Source organism: Acomys russatus, chromosome 10, assembly GCF_903995435.1.
Source record: "Acomys russatus chromosome 10, mAcoRus1.1, whole genome shotgun sequence".
NCBI lineage: Eukaryota > Metazoa > Chordata > Mammalia > Rodentia > Muridae > Acomys > Acomys russatus.
This window is the reverse complement of record NC_067146.1, coordinates 2,755,267-2,765,956: the sequence shown is the minus strand read 5'-3', so window position 1 is coordinate 2,765,956 and position 10,690 is coordinate 2,755,267.

The window sequence follows — 10,690 nt, the reverse complement described above, 5'->3', positions numbered from 1 at the left end:
CTGTGCTGTGAAATGGCAGACAGGTCTCCGGGCAGCTTTCCTGGCCTTTGTTGGGCGGCATGGCGGCAGGTGGGTCTCTGGATGTCCTCTTCTTTCTGCGCTGTTGTATTGTGTGACAGCAGGTGGGTCTTCAGGTGTACTCCACCTGCCTGCACTGTGGTGGTATGGCGACAGGCAGGTCTCTTTCTGGCCATCTTCCCTGCCTGTGGCCCATGGCCTGGCAGAGGGCAGATCTCGCGAGACTGTTCTTCTGTGTCTTCTAGGACTTTGACAATGTTCTTCCCAATTGTAGTCTTTATCAGTGAGGTTCCTGTAGGTCTCCAGCATCTTTGTAGAGACTCTGCTGGGAAGGACCCAGCAAAGCCCACTTTTACTAAGTGAAGTTCACAGGCACACCATCATAGGTTATCACATTCATGTTGTGACTCCAGAGCTTGGCGGAGCTCCCCTTACAGAACACGGCAGCAGGGCTCAGAGCACATCACACCAATCACTCAAGCCCACTCAGCTACAGAGCTGAACCTGCAGCATGGAACCTAGAAGAATCACTCTCTCCTGTCCTCCTCTCCTCCTCCTTTTCTTCTTCTTCTTCTTCTTCTTTTCTTCTTCCCATTCTTTCTTCTCTCTCTTTCTCCTCTCTCTCTCCCTCTCTATCCCTTTCTCTCTCTCCCCCTCTCTCTCCTGTCTCTCTCTCTCTCTCCTCTCTCTCCCCTCTCTCTCTCCTCTCTCTCTCCCCTCTCTCTCCTCTCTCTCTCTCCTCTCGTCCCATCTCGCTCCTCTCTCTCCCTCTCCCTCTCCTCTCGTCACTCGCTCTCCTCTCGATCTCTCACTCTCTTCTCTCTCACTCTCGCTCTCACTCTCACTCTCCTCTCTCCGCCTCTACCTCTTGCATCCCATCTATCCTCTCTCCTCCCCCATCCGCTCCTGTCCTCGGCCTCGCATTCTCCCCCCTCTCTTCCTCTCTCCCTCTCTCTCACTCCTCCTCTCCTCTCTCCCTCTCTCTCTCTCTCCTCTCCCTCTCTCCCTCTCTCTCTCTCTCTCCTCTCCTCTCCTCTCTCTCCTCTCCTCTCTCTCTCTCTTCTCTCTCCTCTCGCTCTTCCTCTCTCCCTCTCTCTCCCTCCCGCTCTCCCCTCTCCTCTCCCTCTCTCTCTCGCTCCTCTCTCTCTCCTCCTCTCCCTCTCTCCCCTCTCTCTCTCTCTCTCTCTCTCTCTCTCTCTCTCTCTCTCTCTCTCTCTCTCCTGTCTCTCTCTTCTCTCTCTCAACAGGGTTTCTTTGTGTAGCCTTGGCTGTTCAGGAACTAGCTCTGTAGAGCAGGCTGGCTTCAAACTGTAAAGTTTTTTTTTTCTTTTTAAATCAGTATAAAATGTTCACAGTAGTAGTTAAGTAGAAATGGATATAAATTAGAATTTTGACTTTCAGTTTTAGGTTTGGCATGTAAAGAATTTGGGTGGTATGGTTTTTATCCTGACAAGAAAGAAAGGGGGCTAGAGAGATGGCTCAGAGGTTAAAAGCACTGACTGCTCTTCCAAAGGTCATGAGTTTAATTCCCAGCAACCACATGGTGGCTCACAACCATCTCTTCTGGCCTGCAGGCAGAATGCTGTATACATAATAAATAAATAAATCTTTAAAAAAGAAAGAAAGAAAGAAAGAAAGAAAGAAAGCAAAACAAGAAAACCAGCAACAACTCTTCTTAGACCCAGCAATCCCCCAGCAATGGCAAACCATTTGAATCCTAAGTCTCATACTTACTAGAGCAGGGGCCAGGGTGGGAAGCCTGCAGCTAGAGCCTATATCTGGGTAGAAGAATTTAAGTTATACTAGTAGACATGTGGGCAAAGCTGGAAGTTAAAAACAAGGAGATGCAACCTGTAGGGAGGGTATCCTTTCTTAGAAACATTACCTCCAAGAGCTTTGCCAGGTTCTCTGGTATAGTTCAGAGAAGACTATCATTTAGCTTCGGGCAGGAGGAAGAGGTCACCGGCCATTTTGAACTGTACACAGAGCATTCTGTTTTACTTAAGGCTTCCCTGAAATCATCCTTAAGGGGAACTAAGTTTCAGTGCATAAATTCCTTAGGGCTTTATCAGAGCCTCTGATGTCAGGAAAGAGAGATACCCAACCGCATCTCCCCTTAGCCTTTCTGTTTCACTCTGGGGGCAGTGTTGAGAGACACCAGCGAAGGGCACAACTGAAAGGCGTAGTCTCACCAAGATACCGAGCCCTAAGCACAGGGCTACAGAGGGTATTTCCTTTTCCTATACCCTACTTACTTTGAAGGACTACTAAGAGAAGTTCCTCAGAAAGAGAAGAAATGATGTCGATAAGAAGCTTGGGTCTCAATAAGGAAGGAAGCATTTGAGAGAAGGAACGAGTAAGGAAGTCTTCTTCTTCTTCTTCTTCTTCTTCTTCTTCTTCTTCTTCTTCTTCTTCTTCTTCTTCTTCCTCTTCCTCCTCCTCCTCCTCCTCCTCCTCCCCTCCCCTCCCCTTCCCCTCTCCACCCCTCCTCCTCCTCTTCCTTCTTCTTCTTATGTGTGAGTGTTTTGCCTGCATGTATGTCTGAACACCATGTTTGTGCCTGGTGCCTATGGATGCCAAAAGACAGCATCAGATCCACTGCAGGTGGAGTTACAGATAGTTGTTACTTGCCATATGGGTGCTGAGAATGGAACCCAGGCCCTCTGGTAGAGCACCAAGTGCTTTTAACCACTGAGCATTCTCTTCAGGCCAGTCTTCTTAGTCTTTTTTTTTTTTTTTTTAACTCTTTATCAATTCTTTGTGAGTTTTATATCATGTACACTAGTCCTGCTCATCTCCCCATCCCCTCATATCTGCGCTTTGATCTTGCAACCTCTCCCCAAATTAAACAAACAAACAAACAAACAAATAAAACAAAGCATAGAAAAACATTTCATCAGGCTGGAGAGATGGCTCAGCTCTTCCAGAGGTCCTGAGTTCAATTCCCAGGAACCACATGGTGGCTCTTAGCCATCTATAATGAGATCTGGTGCCCTCTTCTGGTGAGGAGGCACACATGCAGGCAGAACACCATATCCATAATAAATACTCTTTAAAAAAAACCCCAATATTTCATCATATAAGCTGTAGATGTCACAGTGTGTCCCACAGTACATCCCTCTCTCCACACATCTTCACTTGCAAATGTTCATTACAACGAATCATTGGTCTAGGTTGAGGTCTCTGGCTTCTGTGATAACATAAATATTAGATCCTCACCGGGACTCCTGCCAGTTACCATGTTGTTGCCCTGTGTCATGGAGATCCTGCTTTGGATCAGCAGGACTGGCCCTTCCCTGTGTCCCAATCATTCGCAGATGATACAGATTTTGGAATGGACCAACTCAGAGCCCTGGATCTGGGCCTAGGGGATAGCTGAGCTGCTCAGCATGCTGGTTCTACCTTATCTGCACCACCAGGGTGACCTTTGCAGCACTGCTCTGGCCAGGCCACTGAAAGTCACCATTATCAGGAGGCTGGGTCAGCTCTCCTGTTCTGATGCCCTTGGGGGAGGGGCTCACCTGCACCTGTGCCTCCATAGCCAGCTCCAGTGTGTGGCCCAGTCATGGCTCCCAAGTGCTGTAACCTGTGAGGGCCTGGGTCAGCTCTCCTGTTCTTACACCCTGGGGCTGGCTCACTGATGTCTTTGCCACCAAGGCTGGCTCTACTGTGTTGCCCAGGCAAAGTACATGGTCTTTCCCCAGTGCTATAGCCAGTAAGAAGGAAGAGATAGCTCTCCTGCTCTCCTGCCTTTGGGGCCAGCTCTCTCAAATGCCACAGGTGGTGAGAGAGGAGTGGGGAGGGAATCACCTGCACCCAGGCCACCTCAAGGCAGATGAATGGTGGGGCCAGCTTTCCCTGAACTTTCACCTTCAGGGGCTGGCTCATCTGTGTCTCCTCTACCATGGTCAATTTTTCTGTGCTGTCTAGGCCAGATGCAGGAGCCTGTTCTCTCAAGTGCTGCAGCTGATGAGGGTCAGGGATAGCTCTTCCTAGCTCATGACTCTGTGGGCAGCTTTTCTGATTGCCAGAGTCGGCTCTCCCACACTCATGCCCCCAGAGCTGGTCACCCCCTCGCCCACACCAGGGCCAGCTCCACTGTGCTGCCTGGGCAAGCCTCAGGGCTGCCACTGGTGAGAGGTGGGGCCAGGTTTTCAGAATTCCCCAGATCAGTGAAGGGTGGGGCTAGTTCTGCACAGCCCTTGGACATCCACGTGGTCCCATGGTGACCAGGGACATCCCCATGTTCTCTAGTGATAATATGAGCCTTGGACATTGACACTGAGTCTTGCTGCTGCATAGCCAGGGACCTAGACATGGCCGCAGGTGGAAGGGCTGGCTACTTACATCAGGCTACTCCTCTCTCCTCTCAAGTCTCCAGCTCCATCTCTGTTCATAATGCCTAAGCTGCTCCACCTCTCTTTCTCTCCCATCTGTCCATCACATATTTCTACATTGTGGTGCTCCCACTGCAGGCTGGCCACGAGGCTGGTGGGCCCCTGGGTGACATCCTCAGTCCACAGGTCTCTCTGTCTGCTTGGTGGTAGGCAGGGCTCTGTGGGTCTATGGCCCACCTGTGCCGTGGATGGAGGGCAGGTCTATGGGTGTCTTTCCTGTCAGCACTGTGTGGCATGGCAAAACACAGGTCTCTGTCTGTCTTCCTCCTCTTGAGCTCCACTGCCCCTCTTTGATTTGGTTTGGCTTGATTGTTATGTAGGCATAAAACAGCTTTGGCCACCAAGCTTGACATCAAACTAGATAAAGAAAGGACTGCCACCTGCTCTGCGCCTGGCTGATGTAAGAACAATACCACATTGCAGGGTGGTGGTGGTGAGGGCATACTTCTTATTCTTAATTGACATAACAGAAAAGAGTTTACTCTAAGTAATAAAAGCAACAACACATTTGACCATAGCTATAGCTGTAGCTATGATGCCATGGGGAAAGAGAAGAATGTGGAATACTGTGCTATACTGCTATGATCAGTGAAATAATACAGCTATTTGGAAGTGAACTTGGGTCAGTCATAAATGTATATCACAGAGTTTAGAAGCAAAACTAAAAGACAAAAGTTAAAAGCAGAAGTGTAATTGATATGTTAAAGTGTAGGTAAAAAGAATCCTCAGTCAGAACCAGAGAAGACAGAAGACAGAAAAGGCATACAACAACAAAACCCCACTTGAACAAACAAAATTAAGGGCAGTAGCTATAAAACAATAACAAGCACATTAGATATTAATCCAACCATATTAATAATATCTTTAAGTGTTAATGTTCTAAATACACTAATTTAGAGACAAAGACTGCATGAGTAGATTTTTAAAAAAGGCTATATTTTTCTCATAAGAGACTCACCTTAAATATAAGCATATAAATAGATTAAAGGCAAGGGGGTGGGGAAAGATATAATACTGAACTGAATGGCTCCATCAATCAACTGGACTTAATTGACATTTATAGAGTATTTCAATATTTCATCTTACAACAGTGCAATGCACTTTGTTCGCAAGCTCACACAGAATGTTCCCCTGGACACTCCGAGGGTGGGTGGGGTGTTACATGCTTGTACCACCAGCACTTGGTGGAGGAAAGATCAGGCATTTAAGGCTATCCTTAGCTACATAGCTAATCAGTCAGAGACACATGATACTCTGCTAAACAAACAAACAAACAAACAAAGAAACACAAAATAAAACTAACCCCTCTCTACAAAACAAACCAGGAAAAAAAAAAAAAAAAAAAAGATATCCCAGACCACAAAACAACTCTAAAAATTTTAACAGAACAGAATCATACAAGGTATGGTCTTAGACTACAAAAGAGTAAGTAAAAAATAAGAAACAGAAAGATAGGTAGCATATGCCTACATACTTAAGGATTAAGCAATATGGTTATAAATATGAGCCAAAGAAGAATCAGGGGCAAACAAACAAACAAACAAACAAACCTATTGAGGTAAATAAAGACAAAAATACAGTTTATTAAAATTGTGGGAGACAATAAAAGCCACTATATTAGTTTCTTTTTCTACTGGTGTGATAAAATCCTCCAGATGCTCAAGGCAAAAAGTTTGTCTCACAGTTGAAGAGCGTACAGTTCATCAGGGTGGGGAGGCCAAGGTGTAGGGAGTTTGAATCGGCTGTTCACATCACAGCCACAGTCGGGAAGCAGGAAGTGATGGATTCATGCTGCTGCTCAGCCCTGTCTCCATTTATGTAGTCCAGGGAATGGCACTGTGCACACTGGGTGGGTCTTCCCACCTCAGCTAAAGCATGAAGATAAGCTCCTCACAGACACATCCCTAGAGAATTCTAGAGTCTATTTAGTTGGCAGTTAACACCAGATGACGTCACAGCCACAATTAGAGGGAAGGCTATAGCACTGGGTGTATATGTTAGGAAGTGAAAATAACCTAGTATCAGAAAAAAAAAAAAAAAAACCCACAGCTTTTACTTTAGGAAACAAACAAATGAAGTCCAAACCATAAAAAAAGAAATGATAAAAAATAATCAGTGCAGAAATCTGTGAAATTGAAAACAGGAAATCAGTAGAGGAAAATCAATGTCATCAAATCACTGGTACTTTGTAGAGATGAAAAAAACATACAACAGGCAGGCAGTGGTGGCACATACCTTTAATCCCAGCACTCAGGAGGCAGAGGCAGGCGGGTCCTTGTGAGTTCGAGGCCAACCTGGTCTACAAAGTAAATCCAGGATGGGCCAAGATAACATAGAGAAACTCTGTCTTGGAAAAAAACCTCAACCAACCAACCAACCAACAACAAAACTGAATAAATTCCCCCTAGGTTAACTATGAAAGACATGGCAGTGAGTTGTTCATTTCAGGAATGAAAGGAGGACCATACATATTAAAACAGTGACAAAGGTGGGCCGGGCTGACTCAGTCAAGTGCTTGCTCTGAAGGCCTGAGTTCAATCTCCAGTGCCTGTGTGAAAACCCAGGCATGATGGCGCATGCCTATAATTCTAGAGCTGAGGCGTTGAGACAGTAGAATCTCTGGGACTGGCAGCAAGCCAGTGCAGCTGGATCTGCACGCTTTGGGTTCAAGGGGAGGACCTGTCTCATTAAAAAAAAAAAAAAAAAAAGTGGAGAGGGTTGGGCTTGGTGGCACACACCTTTAATCTTAGCACTCAGGAGGCAAAGGCAGGTAGACCTTTGTGAGTTCGAGGCCAGCCTGGTCTACAAAGCCTTGACACTGATTTTTTAAAATAGATTTATAAGTATTTATTTTTATTTCTATCCAAAAATCTATAAAGACATCTTGTATGACGGATGAGTTCTATTTTCCTCTTTTTATGTCTCTGAATTTTCCAAGTTTTCTATGCATTTTCCTACATAAAACCACTTATCCATGGTTTTCAGAAGCCTTTTTTAGCTGGCAGCAGATAGGAACTCTTAATCAAAGGTCGTGGCTGAGATGGAGGCTGTGGCATGCATCTGTGGCCTCTCTGCTGAGGAGGTCCAGGTAGGAGACTGAGCCCATGGGTTTGAGGCTAGCATAGGCAACACGAGACCCTATCGCAAGATAGAAAATAAGCAAATAAGTAAAAATAAGGGGGTCAAATGAGGGACTGAAGAAAGTCTCCCTTTAGAGTATCCAGGTGACCTGATATTTTCAAGTAGACCCATCTGTATGCAGGAAAAATACAGAACAATAAAACAACACAGATCTCTGTCCCCACATCATTCCCATGCATGCAACTGTTCCTAAACTCCAATAATTGCTGTCATCAATGGAAAGGAACCTCACTTGGGATCGATAAGCTCACGTATTAGTCACATCTCTCCTTGCTACAACAAAATATGCCACAAAAGCAACTTAAGGAGGGGCATTTTGGCTCACAGTTCTAGGCTACCGTCTACCATGGTGGTGATGTCATGGTGGCAGGAGTTTGAGGAAGCTGGCCATACTGCATCCAAGGTCAGGAAGCCTAGAGAGACGGATGCTGGTGCTCAGCTCTTTACCCAGCCCATGGGAATGCTTCTGCCTGCACTTGGGTGGGTCTTCCCAGCTGCATTAAGCTAATCCAGAAACTCCCTCACACACACACCCAGAGGTTTGTCTGCAACGCAAACCCAGGTCCTATCATGTTGACTTTCAATACCAACCATACATCAGTCAAAATGGCAAGCCTGTGCAAGTCAGTTTCTCTCTCTTTGTCTCATTTTTTCTGTTTCTGTCTCTGTCTCTGTCTGTCTGTCTGTCTGTCTGTCTGTCTGTCTGTTTCTTGCTCTCTCTCTCTCTCACACACACATACATCATACCTTTAAAACATAGACATTTACAGTGCTGATTTTGATCCATCTACTTTTTGGAGATTTGCCAACTAGATTCTGTTTGTCCTTGGCAGATATGATGCTCATGGCTTTCTGTTCATAGTTCCTGCATCTTCTTTGCCCCTTTCCTTATATGATGAATGTTTTGTATTTTGATTCCTTTTCTGTGACTTCTCTAGGGCGGGGGGTGGGGCAGTTGCCCTCAGTAGCTCAGGTTTGAGTGCTGCCCCTTCAGAGTCTTCCTTAGTGGCCTTAGCAAAGTCAGTGCCGTGCTCGGATCCTTGCACTCCCTTGCAGAATGTGCCCATAGGCTGAAGCAGGGTGGTCCAGAGGAGGGAGGAACGGCCGCTGCTGCTCAGATGTCACAATGGATTGCAAATTTAAAGCAATGAAAAAGCAACCCTGGAAAAACCATATTTTTTCCCTCCCCCAAAAGGCTCATCACTATGGAGAAGAGTAAGGCAAAATACATCTTTCAAAGCACTTAGAAGCAGAATTCTCTCTAAGGAGAGCCCTTTTAATTCTGGGTGTCAGTGACTCTTTTATAGACGAGCTTTTGAATCCACCTGTTTGCTTGGAACTCAGTGAAGCCTTGTTAAATGGAGGATTAGTCAAAACCATGAGACCTGAATGGAAGTACCTTTACTCGCTTACCATGGGCACCGATGAGGCAGTTAAACAACACATGTTCACTATAAGAAATCTAGAAAATGCAGTCAATTTAGAGAAAATAACACAGAAGTAGTTGTAGCATTTTGGTGTATTGTTAATTCTCTTCACAAAATTTAAACTACATTTACCCTACAGTTTTATATTGTACTTTAACCAATGTCTGTTGTTACAGGCACATACTCCTATCCTCACGTGATAGGGTCTGTATATGAAACATTCCCTGGCCCAGAATGGAAACCTTGGCCTCCAGGTGCTGGCAATTATTTGGGAGGTTGTAAAAACTTTAGGAAGCCAAGTGTGGTACTGCACGCCTTTAATCCCAGCACTCAGGAAGGCAGAGGAAGGCGGAGTGCTGTGTGAGTTTGAGGTTAACCTGGTCTGGTTTACAAAGTTAGTGCAGGATAGCCATGGCTACACAGAGAAGCCCTGTCTAAAAAAAAAGAAAGAAAGAAAGAAAGAAAGAAAGAAAGAAAGAAAAGAAAGTTTAGGAGATAGACCTATCTGGGAGTCCTAAGTCTTGCCACAGACTCGAAGTAATGGAGCCAGCTGGTCAGGGACTGGCCCCTTGAAACCACGGCCAAACCAATAATTACACCAACTTGTTTTGCTCAAGTATTGGACATAGAAATGATAAAATTATGTCTCTACTGCCCCCACACTTCCTCACTCCTGTTTGTCTCTTGGCAGGTCTCAAGTGTACAGTCTTCCTACATTATTAGTTCAGGAACTACAGTCACATCTCTGGCTTTTTACTATGGCCTTAAAACAGCAGCTCTCAATCTGTGGGTAATAACCCCTCTCTGGGTCAAAGGACCCTTTTCACAGTGTTGAATATTAGAAAGCCTGCCTATCAGATATGTATATTATGATTCACAACAGTAGCAAAATTGCAGTTGCTAAGTAGAATGAAATACTTTTATGGTTGTCGGGGTGGGGGGTGTCACCAAAGCACAAGGAACTGTATCAAAGGGCCACAGCGTTAGGAAGGTTGAGAACCATTGCCCAAAACACTCCTTCAAAACATTATTTTTAATGGTTGCTTGCTATTCCACTGACTGGCTATATTAGGATTTGTGCGGTCAGCCCTTATTGTTGAACATTGGTGAATTTTATCGTGGATAATAGTTCACTGTGAATATTTTGATCCTCTATTTTTGAGACCGCATCCTGGTTTGCCTTTAACATCCCCTTCCATGACCGTACACTTCTGAGGTGCTCCTGATGCCTCTGCAGCCTCGGCTGCTGGTTCAGATGCACTGTGAAGGTCGGTGTCAGTGGGGCTAAATGCTTTGTGTGGGAGCTCTCTGCGGCAGGACTGCCGATTGGTTCCCGAATGCACTGCTCTCGGAGAGTCTCTGCCATCTATTGCAGGTTGCGGTGCTTACAAAACAATTCGGTGCCCCAGGTAGTGTCTCCAAGGGTAGACAGGCCTCTGTAGACAAGTTCTTTCTTTTCTTGCCTGAGGTGCTACTTCGGGAAAAGCGCCAACATCTTTAGAGATGGATGGCGGGGGGGTGGGGGGGGGGGGGGGTGGGTGCGGGGGGGGGGGGGGGGTTGGCGGGGTGGGGTAGGAAGAAATCTCCGTCTCAACGTCAGGCCTTGGGAAGGATGACCTCCTGCCATGCCGGAGTCAGGTTGGCAGGTGGGAAGCAGCCATGCCCGGAAGCTGGAGCCCACATTTGCAGGTGTAAGTGTGTGTATGA